Raw genomic sequence first — 15,745 nt, 5'->3', positions numbered from 1 at the left:
ACGTGGCGACGCAGCTGGAGGCGCGGTCGGTCAAGGCTGACAGGTTGGTGGAGGAGAGGAGCCGTGCCCTGCTCGGGCGCGCCTTTTCTCGCGTCTTCAGCCATCTCCGGAACATGAATCCCCACTTCGATTTCGACGCCGCCATCGCCCCAGTCCCCCAGGCCGTCCGAGACGACCTGGCGCACTGGGTGGAAGACAATGTGGATGCTCTTGTCAGGGCCTTCGCTTCAGACAATGACGGCATGATCGTGGCTGCCGACGAGGGCGGTGTGGTGAACGGCCCTGCCGTCGCTGGCGGCGACGCAGACAGCGATGGCGAGTCCAGCGACGCCAGCAACGGTTCGGGTGGTGCTCCTGAGGACGCATTGGGGGATTTATCCGACTGATTGTGCATCGTTCCTGCTTCCTTACCCTGCATGAATAGAACTCAGGTTTTGGCCTAATGGCTGTGAAAGCATTTTGGAGGGAGAGCCCCTCATGTAAAACTTGTGTTCATCGTATTAGTAGACGTTACATTGCCCATGCACCCGCGCCAAGTGGTTGGCTTAAGCGATGTGCTGGTCGACTAGTTTACCTTTGTCCTGTGCGGGCCCTGAGATAGCCTGTGGGAGGCTGTGGTGTCCCGAGTGTTCCCTGATTGAATCCGTAGGATCTGCAGTAAAAAAACCCTCCTGAGGCAATCCACAGGGTAAGGGGGCAATCAAGAAAGGAAAATCTAGAAGCCAAGAGAGAAACAAGTTAGTATGGAAATCGGAGAGAGAATCGAGAAAAGAGAGAGAGAAGGGTGACTGAACCCCAGCAGTTCATCCCCTCAGCTAAGAACAAACCCTCGCGAGGCTATTCTTCTTTGTATTGCTCATCATCATCAGCCCAAAAGGCAATCCACCACACCACACACTGGAGTAGGGTATTACACCATAACGGTGGCCCGAACCAGTATAAACCCTGTGTCTCTTGTGTTGTTCTTTCCATAGCTTAGATCTTAGCGAGGCGGAGGGGTGCAGGTAGGTAGAAGGCGAAATCTCCGCGCGCACCCCAGTGTTCGAACCTCAAGGGTCTACCGGAACCCGAAATCCGACATTTGGCGCGCCAGATAGGGGTGCGCCGGAATTCGTCTTCCACCGCTCCGTTTTCCTCCGACCATCGCGTCCATGTCTGACGCTCGTCCGGCCCGCGCCGAGCGCCAGGCCGCTCTCGCTTCCCGCGTCGCCCAGACGGCTCCTGTCGGCGGGCGTCCTCGCCGTTCCCCGCCACCTGCCGTCAACGCCGCCACCGACCCGGCGGGGAACGAACAGCAAGCGTCGTCTCAGCATCCGTCCGTGCGGCAAGACGGCTGCACCGCTACTCCCTCGCTCACCTCAGCTAGTTCTTTGTCCCGCGCGCTCCGCGCACCCATGGAGGCTCGAGCTGCGCTCATCGCGGCAAACAAGCTCATGCGCTACCGTCCCGTCGACGACGTCTACGAAGAATGGCTCGACCGCGTCGCCGAGCTCGTCCGCGCCGCAAGGGGCTTTCCTGCACCGTTCGTTCCGCTGCACCGCACCCTGCCCCGCGCGGGCGACGAAGCTCCGGGGGCGGCCCAGCCGCCTCCTCCTCAAAAAGGCGTCGTGGCTCCAAGGCGCGTGGCACCTGGGCGGAACCCGCTCCGTCAGGTGCCAGCACAGCAAGAGCAGATCTGCCAAGAAGTCCCTCGCCCGCAAGAAGCTGCCCGGGCGCTCCCTGCTCCAGCACGTCGCGACCATGCTCCTGCTCCCGCACGTCAAGACCCCACGCTGCTCCCAGCTGCAGCACGTGGGAAGATGCAAGACCAAGCTCTCCGTCACCCAAGGCCTCCCGTGGCCACAGCAGGCTGTCGTGCCTTCACCACCGAGCTACGCAGCGTCGCGTGGCCCGGCAAGTTCAAGCCAGACCTGCCTCCTCGTTACGATGGCACGGCCGACCCTGCGGAGTTTCTCCAGCTCTATGAGCTGGGCATCGAAGCTGCCAACGGAGACGAGAAGGTCATGGCGAACTGGTTTTCCGTGGCGCTCAAGGACGGGCCCGCACCTGGCTCCTGAACCTGGCTCCAGGCACGATCTCCTTCTGGGACGAGATGTGCACCCGCTTCATCGCCAACTTCCAAGGTACTCGCGATCGGCCACCCGCCGTGAGCGACATGCGCCGCATCAAGCAACAACCCGGAGAGACCCTGCAGAAATACATCCAGCACTTCAACAACGCATGGCTCAAGATTCCCAAGGTGACCGAGGAGGCCATCATCTCAGCCTTCTCGGACGACGTGCGCGACGTCAAGATGAAGGAGGAGCTGGCGATGCATGAAGACCTGTGCACTTCCTTGGAGCTGTTCAACTTGGCAACCAAGTGCGTCAGGGCTGAGGAAGGGCGTCTCTCCCTCCTCGAGCTGCCTGCCGCAGACCCAGAAGAGAAGAAGCCCAAGGCCAAGGATGTGAAGCGCAAGGGGGTTGCCATGCTCGCGGCAGAACCAGACATCAAGCGGGGCAGAGATCAGCCCGAATCTTCCAAGGGCAGTCGGTACTGTGTGTACCACGACCTCCACACCCACAACACCAACGAATGTCAAGAGCTCCGAGCCGTGCGAGAAGGAAGGATCGGCTGTCGTCCCGACCGCGGTGACCGGGGCTACGATCGAGGAGGAGGAAGGAACGCAGGACGCTGGGAAGACCGCGGCCCGCGCCAAGGGTGGCGCGATCAACCTTGCGAGGATCGCTGGCAAGACCCGCCTCGTGAGGGATACTGGAGGGATCAGCCTCGCGAGGATCGCCCACAAGGCAACGCAGGCCTCCCTCCGCTGCCGCCGCAGCCAAGGAGAAACGAGGACCGCCATCAGGACGAGGGGGCTGGGGGCTTCCAGGAGCCGCGCGCGATCGCCTGCATCCTGGGCGGGGCTCAAGCCCCAGCCTCTCAACGCATCTTCAAGCAGTTCGCCCGTGAAGTGAATGCAGTCCTCCCCAAACTCGAAACCACGCGCCCTCTCAGGTGGTCGGCGTGCGCCATCACGTTCAGCTCAGCAGATCAGCTCAAGTGTGCGGCCACAGCCGGAGTCCTCCCGATGCTATGTTCCCCAATCATCAGCAACATGGTGATCACCAGGACCCTCATCGATGACGGGGCAGGGCTCAACGTCCTGTCCGTGGAAACATTCAACAATCTCCAAGTGCCCTACAGCCAGCTTCAGCCAACCAAGCCTTTCTCCGGAGTCACCGACGGCTCCACGGTCCCGATTGGGCAGGTCCGCCTCCCTGTCACCTTCGAGGCACGCGACAACTACCGCACCGAGCTCATCGACTTCGACGTCGCTCACATTCGCCTGCCGTACAACGTCATCCTTGGGTACCCAGCGTTGGCCAAGTTCATGGCCGTAACTCACCACGGCTACAACGTCCTCAAGATGCCAGGAAGTGGCGGAGTCATCACGGTGCCCTGTGAAGAGAAGGACGCGGTGTGTTCCCTGAAACGAGCCTTTCAGGCCGCATCACTGAAAGACCCGGATCGCGGAAGCAGGAGGCTTCACGAGACCGTCCCCAAGAAGAAGAAGACATCGTCCGGCCCGGCCCCTCAGGAGGCAGGCCCCTCAGGGCCCGCGCCTGCCCAGGGGGAACCTCCTTCCATCGCATAGGAAAGCGCGCCCGGCGCCCTCCTCAGGCAGGCTCGGGGGCTCTTTCCTGGAGGGCCACCGACTTGGCTAAGGTCACGAGAGAGGCGCTTGGACACCACATGGAGGCGTGTTTCGAAGCACGTTTCCCTCAAGAAGGAGTAAGGCAAGGAGGGCCAGACCCTCAGGAGTTCGTCAGCAAGGCCATTCAGGAGCTACAGGAGTCAAGAGTCATGAAAGGCGGCCGCCGCCTACCAGCTGTGGCTCCCCATCCAGGCAAGGATGGTGAGCTGCGCGTCTGCATCGACATACCAGGGTTCAATCGAGTCGTCTCTCTGGAGCACCTCTGGCCCTCGCGAGTGGGGCGCTGCGAAGGTCCACCCCACAGCTACGTTCGCATGCCTTACGGCTTGCCGAACACAGCTGCCGCGTACCAGCACCTCATGAGGGGCATCATGGAGGCTCAAGAGGCCAGGCGTTCCGCAACCCTGGCGGAGATGGAGATGGTCTGCGAGGAGCCACCAGCGCCTCCGGAGCCTCCCGAGGCCCCTGGGCCTGTGGGCTCATGAGGATCGGCTTCCGCAGCCCATCGAGTCTGCTACACCAACACTCCTTCGTTCTCAACATCATCAGGTGATATCTTTCAAGTTTCATTTCCAGCTGGGAGCGTCCCCCAGGGCTGCATTATTCCCAGGCCGCGTGGGTCCGTCCCTGCGACATGTATCCCTTTTATTTCATGTTGTTAGCTTACTTTGTTGGCGGCGCCCCTCGGGCTGCATCATCCCCAAGTCGCTCGGGCCAGACCCAGCGGCATGTATCCCTTTTGCGTTTATTTCCGGCTATGCGTTCGACCCACCATGCTTGATTATTTGATGCCGGTCCACGGCACCTCTTCTTCTCCATGCCGACCACTTGCACGTTAAAGGGGGGGTACCTGAGCATCGCGACTCAGGGCTCTTACTGGCTCTCCAGCCCTCACCCTCTGGCCTTGTCCACGGCATCGCGACCTGGCATACCAGCGACGGCTGAGACCAGCTCGAGGGCCGGGACCCGAGGACGTAGAGTGCCGGCATCTAACCAAATTTGCAGGTACACATCACAAGATAAGGCCCAGTGCCAGGCGCAACCCGCCTAGAGGTAGGGCTCCGCGAGTCCCGCGCTGGCTCACGGGTGCCCAGATACACCTCGCCAGGCCCTACCGTGCCAGCCACATGTCAGGGCGGGGCTGTACACGCCCCGGGGGCTCCTCCCAGAGGGGAGCCCCCTCCCACGTACCAGTGGAAGCACCATGCTCCGCGCTGGCTGACGACATTGCCGAGGAGTGGCTATGCCCGTACACATACGGAAGCGCTATGCTCCGCGCTGGTGATAAACAACTGAGGGTGGCCCCCGGGCCGCATCAACCTCAGGGAGCCTAGAGCTCAGTGTCTAGCCTCATCGTAACGCCTCCCCTCGGGAGTGCCGCGCGAGGGGGCTGGGCACGGGGGCTGCGCCTGGGTCACGCCCAGACGCACGCCACCCAGCCAGGCCCCCCCGGGCCTGGTTCATCGCGCGTCTCTCCCCGAGCAGAGCCAAGGTACGAAGGTCGTTTGAGCGTCAAGGGGGACTCCTGAGCATCGTGACTCAGGAGCCTAACTGGTCACGTAGCCCCTCACTCCTTAGTTCCGAAAGGCTAACGGCGGTTGAGGTACGCGCGCGGCCGGGCTCAGCAGACGTAGAACGGTAGATCCACCCACATCACACCTCCCTACTTGCTGTTCGTGCGCCAAGGGGGACTCCTGAGCATCGCGACTCAGGAGCCTAACTTGTCACATAGCCCCTCACTCCTTGGTCCCGTGCTGGTTTTCGGTCGGGGCTAACGGCGGCTGAGGTATGCACGGGGCCGGGCTCTGCCGGCGTAGAACATAAGCAAGTAGGAAGGAAAAGCGTAAATTTCAAGAAATTCAAAAGCAAATATTACAGTCCACACTGTTATCTCAATGCCAAACGCAAGTTTAAACGCCTCCCCGAGGCATGATACATGTGCAGGAATTAAAGGCAGGACATGAGCCACAAAGGAGTCACTTGTCGGCGGTGGAGCAGCGCGAAGTGGGTTCGCCTCATGGAGCAGCGGGGTCGGCAGCGCCTTGCTTCGGCTTGGTGCTGAAGGCCCGGAACTTCCCCAGCAGAGCCTCTGCGCGACCCTTCACGGCCTCTGATAGAGGCAAGGGTGTCCCGATGTTTCGATGAGATGGTGGCTATCGTTTTCTGTGGGAGTCGACCTTGACGATCCGACTACGAACGTGCGAGACGTCGCGCCTTAGCAATCGCTAAACCAACTTCCGAGGGGTTATTGACCACGCCGGAGCACGATCAACCTGACCACGAGGGCCTGTTTCCTGCGAGCAAACGAAGAACAAGCAAGAAGCTGAGATTGCAATCTGGATATTGCGAATATAAGATGAAAGCTTTATTGATCAAGGTGGGGTTCTGTGACGTCTTGGTCTGGTCGTTGGACACAAACGAAGTACGCGAAGTTGCAGCTATGGCAAACTTTTAATCTAAACAAAACCCAAAGTCTAAACGACGCCCTAAGGGCTGTATATATGGAGGAAGAGAGGGGAATTTCGTGGCCCTTGAGGGTGGGGTCCGAAACCAACCCTAACTCTTGTTTCCCCACACATACGGACTCTAAAAATAGCCTATACTTAAGTATTTCGAAATTACATGGGCCTGACCCATTAATAAGGTGACGCACCACCTAGAATAGCCTATGGACGAATATTATGAAGTTGGCATCTTGTATATTTCGTCCAGGCTTCATGCACTCCTTATGGCGGCTTCAAAGTCCTGAAATCATCACTTGTAACTCCGTTCTTGATCCCCTTGCGCATGCCATCAACTTCCATGCGTGTCTTGCTCCAATGTCATCCTTCTCCAAGCTAGGCCCTGCATTTGTAAGCAAAACAAATGTATCCAATTTAGGCAGCATCATAATCTCATGAACATTAGAATCATTACCAAGAAACGAAAGTACCTGGTAATTTAATTGGCGTGCGCGAGCTCTAGTAATTGGTCCAGTATATGTAACAGTAGGGGCTGTGGGTGTAACAATGGTATTGATGTCCTCATCATCCTCCCCTTCTTGAAATGAAGTCGTCCTCGACGGAAGCTCATCTTCCTCACCCAAATAAGGCTTCAAATCTGCAATGTTAAAAGTGGGACTAACCCCAAAATCTGCAGGTAGCTCAAGTTTATATGCATTATCATTTATTTTCTCTAACACCTTAAAAGGACCATCAGCACGTGGCATTAGCTTTGATTTGCGCAGATTAGGAAATCTATCTTTACGCAAATGTAACCAAACAAGATCTCCAGGTGCAAACACAACATGTTTTCTACCCTTATCTCCAGCAAGTTTATATTTAGCATTCATACGCTCAATGTTTTCCTTAGTTAACTCATGCATTTTTAAAATCAATTCAGAACGTTCTTTAGCATCAAAATTAACCTTCTCCGAAGATGGAAGAGGCAACAAATCAATAGGTGCACGAGGTAGGAAACCATACACAATTTCAAAAGGGCACATCTTAGTAGTAGAATGCAATGAACGATTATAAGCAAATTCAATATGAGGCAGCATTCTTCCCACATTTTCTTGTTATTCTTCAAAACAGCCCTAAGCATAGTAGACAATGTTCTATTGACTACTTCAGTTTGTCCATCAGTTTGGGGGTGACAAGTAGTACTAAAAAGCAGCTTAGTCCCCAACTTAGCCCATAAACATCTCCAAAAGTGGCTAAGAAATTTAGTATCACGATCTGAAACAATAGTATTTGGCACACCATGTAAGCGAATAATTTCACGAAAGAACAAATCAGCAACATTAACAGCATCATCGCTTTTATGACATGGTATAAAGTGTGCCATTTTCGAGAACCTATCCACGACAACAAATATGCTATCCCTCCCCTTCTTTGTTCTAGGTAAACCTAAAACAAAGTCCATAGATATATCCTCCCAAGGAACACTAGGTACAGGCAAAGGCATATATAAACCATGAGGATTGAGTCGTGACTTAGCTCTTTGACATGTAGTGCAGCAAGCAACAAAACGCTCAACATCCCGTCTCATCTTTGGCCAAAAGAAATGTGTAGCAAGTATATCCTCCGTCTTCTTGACGCCAAAGTGTCCCATTAATCCTCCTCCATGCGCCTCCTGCAACAACAAAAGACGAACGGAGCTAGCTGGAATGCATAGCTTGTTAGCACGAAACACAAATCCATCGTTAAGAACGAACTTGTTCCAAGTTCTCCCTTCCTTACAATTCTGCAATACATCTTTAAATTCAGCATCATTAACATATTGATCCTTGATGGTCTCCAAACCAAATATTTTAAAGTCAAGTTGTGAAAGCATAGTATAACGACGAGACAAGGCATCAGCAATAACATTTTCTTTACCCTTCTTGTGTTTAATCACATAAGGGAAAGTCTCAATGAATTCAACCCATTTAGCATGTCGACGGTTCAGTTTTGCTTGACTTTTAATGTGTTTCAAAGATTCATGATCAGAATGTATAACAAATTCCTTGGGCCATAAATAATGTTGCCATGTTTCTAAGGTCCGAACAAGAGCATATAATTCTTTATCATAAGTAGAATAGTTCAGACTAGGCCCACTCAATTTTTCAGAAAAGTATGCAACAGGTTTTCCATCTTGTAATAACACACCTCCTAATCCAATTCCACTAGCATCACATTCAAGCTCAAAAGTCTTATTGAAATTAGGAAGTTGGAGTAAAGGAGCATGTGTCAACTTATCTTTCAATACCGTGAAGGCTTCTTCCTGTGCGGTACCCCAAACAAAAGGTACATCCTTCTTTGTAAGCTCGTTGAGAGGTGCAGCAATGGTGCTGAAATCTCTCACAAAACGCCTATAGAAACCAGCGAGGCCAAGGAAACTCCTCACTTGTGTGACCGTTTTGGGCTGCGGCCAACTCTCAATAGCTTCAATCTTGGCTTTATCAACTTCAATTCCCTGTGGAGTAACAACATAGCCAAGAAAAGATACTCGGTCGGTGCAAAAGGTGCACTTTCCAAGGTTACCAAACAAACGTGCATCACGTAGAGCAATAAAAACAGCACGTAAATGTTCCAAATATTCCTCCAAAGATTTGCTATAAATCAATATGTCATCAAAGTAAACTACCACAAATCGTCCAATGAAAGCACGTAAAACTTCGTTCATTAACCTCATGAAAGTACTAGGTGCATTAGTTAACCCAAAAGGCATGACTAACCACTCATATAATCCAAACTTAGTTTTAAATGCTGTTTTCCATTCATCTCCCAATTTCATACGAATTTGATGGTATCCACTACGCAAATCAACTTTGGAGAATATTGTAGAGCCACTCAATTCATCAAGCATATCATCTAGCCTAGGAATAGGATGACGATAACGAATAGTAATATTATTAATGCCTCTACAATCAACGCACATACGCGACGTACCATCCTTTTTCGGCACTAAAATGATAGGAACAGCACAAGGACTAAGGGATTCGCGTATATAACCTTTGTCGAGCAGTTCTTGTACTTGACGCATAATCTCCTTCGTCTCCTCTGGATTGGTACGGTATGGTGCCCGGTTGGGTAATGATGCACCGGGAATTAAGTCAATTTGATGCTCAATCCCGCGAATAGGTGGTAATCCCGGTGGCACGTCTTGTGGAAAGACGTCGGCGAACTCCTGCAAAATGTTAGTGACAGCAGGAGGCAAAGAGGAAGGCACGTCCTCGAATGAAAATAATGCCTCTTTGCACACAAAAGCATAGCAAACAGATTTGCTAAAATCTAGATCATCAATATCAGATTTGGTGGCAAGTAAACATGCACTTTTCAATTTAATTTCAGAAGCAACACTAGATTGTTTATTATTATTAGGCTGCATTTGTTGCTCAAATTCTTTTGCCACAATCTGATTTTCACTCTTAGTTTTCTCCTGTTTTGCTTTATTAGCTCTATTAATATCATCTTTCAAAATGGAATCAGGAGTCATAGGAAGCAAAGTAATATTTTTATCCTTATGAACAAGAGTATACTGATTGTTTCTACCATGGTGAATAGAATTTTTATCAAATTGCCATGGTCTACCAAGTAATAAGGAACATGCTTGCATCGGTACCACATCACAATCAACATAATCAGCATATGTAGAGATACTAAAATGCACACGAACAGTACGTGTTACCTTAACCTTGCCGCTGTTGTTGAACCATTGGATGTAGTAAGGATGTGGATGTGGTCTTGTGGTGAGAGATAGCTTCTCCACCATCTCGATGCTAGCCAAGTTGTTGCAACTCCCTCCATCTATGATCACGCGAACAGAACGTTCCTTCACAACTCCCTTTGTATGGAACAAATTATGCCTCTGATTTTGCTCAGCTTGTGTAACCTGCACACTCAAAACACGTTGAGCAACTAAACATTCATACCTGTCAGCATCTTCAGGAGCCATGTATTGCGTCTCATGATCAGAATCGTCTCCACCGTGTTCGTCACGTGTAATAAGAGCCAAAGTCTCCTCATCATAGTCACTAGCGGACTCATACCCACCATCCTCAGTAACAATCATCACACGCTTAGATGGGCATTCTCTCGCATAATGACCTCCACCCTTGCAACGTCGACAAATAATATCATGTGTTTGCCCTGTTGATGCCATGGATGAAGAAGAGCTCTTTGCAGGCCCAGAAGGTGTGCTCTTGGCAGATAGTGGTGATTGTGCCTGCTTTATTGTATCACGGTTGGAGGTGGCAGCCGACGGAGGCGCCGGTGAAGCAGAACGTGTGGAAGTAGATGATGCACGTGGTGTCCATGAAAAGGTCGACCTGCAGAAAAGTTAGTCCGCGCCAATGCCTGTCGATCCTGCACTTCACGTTCAGCTTTACAAGCAAGATGGAATAAACGAGTGATATTAGTATACTCCTTATACTCTAGAATCGTCTGAATCTCTCTATTTAATCCACCCATAAAACGTGCAAGCATAGCTTCATTCTCCTCAACAATACCACATCTAATCATGCCAGTTTGTAATTCCTGATAATATTCTTCTACAGAATTTTTTCCCTGTCTTAAGCGCTGCAATTTTTGAAGTAATTCACGTTGATAATATGGTGGAACCCAACGAGTACGCATAGCAGTTTTCAAAGCAGCCCAAGTAGCAGGAATGGGATATAATCTACAATGCTCAGACCACCAAACACATGCAAAACTAGTGAATGCACAAACAGCAGCAGGAACACGTCTCTCCTCGGGATATTGTAAACATGTAAATCGTTGTTCAGTTTCTAACTCCCAAGTAAGATATATATCAGGAACATATCTACCCTCAAATGGTGGAATATTCAATTTTAGTTTAGGGAGATGGTCATGATCTCGTACCTGAGGGTGAGCCCTACCATTGCCATTATTTGCATGTGGACGACCTGATGGTTGCTGTGCTGGTGGTGGCACGTAGTTCTGATTTTGATCAACCTCATCCTCGTAATCGGCAAAATCATCCTCCTCCGCATCAGCAGCAGGAGCCACAGAAGTATAGCAACAGCAGCACCAACAGTTTGGCCAGGTGCAAGAGGGAGACGGCTCGCTCGGCGGAGGGCTGTTTCACGATGTGTAGGTAGTCGTCGTTGTTGTTGTTGTAGAGGTGCGTTAGGTGCAGCCGGTGGTGGTGGTGGAAGACGCGCGAGCAATTCATTAAACCTGTTATCGAGCTTTGTTTCGAACGTCTTCTCCATGTCATCTATCTTCTCCATGGCCTCTTCAAATCTGTTTAGCACATCCTGCACCTGTCCATTCATCATTTGCTGAAATTTATCATGCAACTCCTGATTCGTCATGTTCTCCCAGTCAGTCTCGTCGGCTTGTGATCCTGCCATGGTTAGCAACAATAGAAAACACACAAGAATATGATCCTACAGAATACTAACAAGAGGTGTTGGTGGTGCGGGCGGTGTCACAAATCCGTCAAGCAAATCTCAAATTCTTACCAGTTCTTACCCAGCAGCAGGCGGTGATCGGCAACCGTTGTAGTCAAAACTCTCAAAAGCTTGGATAGAGCGATTGCCAGGGAGAGTCAAACGCACGACGTAGAGGTATGTGGAGCTGGGAAGGCTTATAGTATGGTAGCAAAAAGGGTCAGCAATAATCAATTCAGAGATGCAAAGTTGAATAAACGCTCAACGACGGTACTGTGCTGGTCCTAGGCTAGACCGTGCTAGAGACGCGAGCCTAGAACACTAACAAAATCACGGCGCTGCACGTAAATAAGGGAAAAGCACACTCTGGAACTTTTTTTTCGCTTTTTTTTTGCGCTCCTCTTTTTTTTTGCGCTCCTCTTTTTTTTTGCGAAAAATTACTATAATGGCGAGTGTCTCAAAACTCTTCCCTCGTCAAACTGATAGGATGGGCACGAAATTTTTTTTTCACTTTTTTTTTCGGAAATCAGGGCAGCGACGACGAAAAAGTGCGACAAAAAATCACTATGATGGCACGTGGCTCAAAAGACTCAGAAAAGCCTAAAAATAGGATAGGGAAAAAAAATTTGCCCGTGAAAATTTTGGCCTAAAAACTTCCCGGGGGTCTCCAGACTCTACGCAGGCAAGGAAACACGAATCGGAATTGAGATTGATCTCAAGAACAAACCTAATATGAGAAGAACTCGGATTGGTGGTGGATATATGGTTGTGGTATATGGCAGCGGTGGTGGTATATGGTAGCGGTGGTGGTATATGGATAGAGATTGATGGTGGTATATGGATACGGATTGGTGGTGGTATATGGATATGGATTCAGAGCGGTGGCGGATAAGCAAAAGTGGTAGATGGGCGATGATGATGGTGCGGCGGCGGCGTGACAACTTATGACCAGAACTCGAAACTCTAAAAGACTAGACTCTAAGACCAGCAACTTGACACGACGATGCAACCGCAAATTCAACAAAGCAAAAACCCTAAAAAGATTATGCAAAGGCTCAGATTGGTTCGGATATGATGAACTAACCCTAATTTTTTTTGTGGCTTTTTCGTGGACTGTAGGTATGAAGAACAGACTCGATCTAATCTACGAAAAACTGTAAAATCTCACCGAGCAACCTGGAAATCTGATACCACTTGATAAGGGCAAGGTGTCCCGATGTTTCGATGAGATGGTGGCTATCGTTTTCTGTGGGAGTCGACCTTGACGATCCGACTACGAACGTGCGAGACGTCGCGCCTTAGCAATCGCTAAACCAACTTCCGAGGGGTTATTGACCACGCCGGAGCACGATCAACCTGACCACGAGGGCCTGTTTCCTGCGAGCAAACGAAGAACAAGCAAGAAACTGAGATTGCAATCTGGATATTGCGAATATAAGATGAAAGCTTTATTGATCAAGGTGGGGTTCTGTGACGTCTTGGTCTGGTCGTTGGACACAAACGAAGTACGCGAAGTTGCAGCTATGGCGAACTTTTAATCTAAACAAAACCCAAAGTCTAAACGACGCCCTAAGGGCTGTATATATGGAGGAAGAGAGGGGAATTTCGTGGCCCTTGAGGGTGGGGTCCGAAACCAACCCTAACTCTTGTTTCCCCACACATACGGACTCTAAAAATAGCCTATACTTAAGTATTTCGAAATTACATGGGCCTGGCCCATTAATAAGGTGACGCAGCACCTAGAATAGCCTATGGACGAATATTATGAAGTGGCATCTTGTATATTTCGTCCATGGCTTCATGCACTCCTTATGGCGGCTTCAAAGTCCTGAAATCATCACTTGTAACTCCGTTCTTGATCCCCTTGCGCATGCCATCAACTTCATGCGTGTTCTTGCTCCAATGTTCATCCTTCTCCAAGCTAGGCCCTTCATTTGAAAGCAAAACAAATGTATCCAATTTAGGCAGCATCATAATCTCATGAACATTAGAATCATTACCAAGAAACGAAAGTACCTGGTAATTTAATTGGCGTGCACGAGCTCTAGTAATTGGTCCAGTATATGTAACAGTAGGGGCTGTGGGTGTAACAATGGTATTGATGTCCTCATCAGCCTCGGCAGCGGCAGCGGCACGCTCGCCGCTTACTGGCTCCAGCAGGCTGTCGAGGTCGACGCCGGGATCACGAAGGTAGATGTGGGTGAGGACCCGCGTCAGCGCTGCAGAAGACAGGACACGCGTCTCGGCCTCAGCCGTGGGGCCAAGGCCAAGGGCGACATCTTCAAGAGCGCGAACCAGGAAGGGAAGCAGCTTGGCGGGGCCGTCCTCGGCACCAGCCAGCGGGCTCTCCAGGCCGCTGTCGTAAAGCGTCCTCGGCGAGGAGCGAGCCTTCGCCTCCATCTCCGCGAAGGCCACGCGGTCCTCGGCAAGAACCTGGGCCTTGTCGTCCAGCTCGACCTTCCTCGCCCCCAGCTCCTGCTCCAGCGCGCCTAGGCGGTTACGGCGCCTCCTGAGCTTGACCTCCCTCTCCTTGACGGCCGCCTCGCGAGTCTTCACGCCTTCTTCCTACTCTTGGAGAAGGCGGGCCTCTTTCGCGAGCTGGTCCCGCAGGCCTTGCAGCTCGTCCTCCAGCGCCTTGTAGCGACCACGGACATCGACCACCTCCCCCAGGGCTGCGTCACGAGCAGCCTTCGCCTCAAGGACGGCATGCCTCTCCTCATCGCAAGCCGTCGAGGCCTGGACCAACGCCGCCCGAATTGAAGCGTCGGAGCGAATCCATCCTGAAGCCAGCTCCAAGCGCCCGGCCACCAAGCGAGGGTCGGCGCCAAGAAGATCCTGCCGCAGCCGGTCCAGCTCAGCAGCAGCACGATCCAGAACGGCATGAGGAGTCGGAGAGACAGCAGTCGGTGGAGTAGGAGGAGAAGGCGGCAGCGCGACCACAGCATCCTGAGGCGAAGCCTGCTGCGCCCCAACGGCTGTAGTGGCGGCAGCAGGCAAAGGCACCTCGGGAGTCACTTGGGCCATGGGGGCTGAGCTCGCCCCAGCCGGCTTAGCCAGGCCTCGCGAGGACGACCGGGCAGGAGAAGCCCGTGCGTCGCGGTCACCTTCCTTCGCTGGCAGAGGCGCTGCCGCGGATGGAACCTCAGGTGCTCCCTTGGCCCTCAGGGGTAGCGGAGCCGGCCTTGAACACCTTCGCCCCGTCGATGCCCTGCGCCGCCGCCATCCGGCGCAACCAGGCAAGGCTCGCCTCCGACACGTTCGGCGAGTCCAAGGCAGACGAGTACCAAGCTCCAGCCGGGGACTGACGAGGCGCCATGGCTTCCTAGGTCACGCGATCGGAGTAGATCTGGAAATTTTGGAGGAAGGAAGGAGAGGCGCAAGAAAGGGGATCTGAGCAGCAACCGGAGAAAGCAAAAAAAGCAAAGCCTAGGCAGATGCCGCTCCCTTATCAACTCGCGCGGTTGCTGAGGCGCCCACGTCCAATCAACCGCCACGCGGCGCCCAAGGCCGCAGGCTGTTAGGGCCCGCGGCGCTTCGCTCTTGCCCTTTCGCCTCCCTGCACGGCCAAGTCCGGGCGCGCCTTGGGCCCGGGGGCTACTGTCGGCGTTCTGGGAACGGGGGTCCCCAGACTTGCCTGCCTGCGGTCTGCGGCGTGGCTCAAAGGGGGGCCCAGCACGGCCCATCTTCATCAACACAGACCCAAGACCCTCGCGAGGGGCCAAGCCTCGCGGGGCGGATGACACAGAGCTTCCTCAGGCACGGCCTCATCAGGCTGGCTCACGAGGAGGCGGAGAGATCAAGGCGGGGTACCTCACGAGGTGCCCATGACGCAAGCCATGACGACCAAGGGTGCCAGGCGGGCGCCAGCCCGCGCAGTGTCCTCCTTTCCTCTTTGGTGCAAAGGGAGCAAGCGCAGGCGAGAGCATCAAGCAAAGGCACCCGTTTCGGTGCAACGAGACCAAGACCAGTCCAACAGCAGGAAGGAAGTCATTGTGGAGCCCAAGCCAGCGTCACCACCAGAGCCTTTGGCAGACGAGGACCAACTTTAGTCAGGATAAGTGTACCAGATGTTCCCCTTCAAAATGGCCAATTGTTGGCGCCCTTCCCGCTCAATATTTGGGAAGAGGCTCAGGGCCTTTGCCTATAAATAGGACTAGCCACCCCCAGGGTAA

This window comes from Triticum urartu, chromosome 5, assembly GCF_003073215.2.
Source record: "Triticum urartu cultivar G1812 chromosome 5, Tu2.1, whole genome shotgun sequence".
Lineage (NCBI taxonomy): Eukaryota > Viridiplantae > Streptophyta > Magnoliopsida > Poales > Poaceae > Triticum > Triticum urartu.
Note: the sequence above shows the minus strand (reverse complement) of the source record.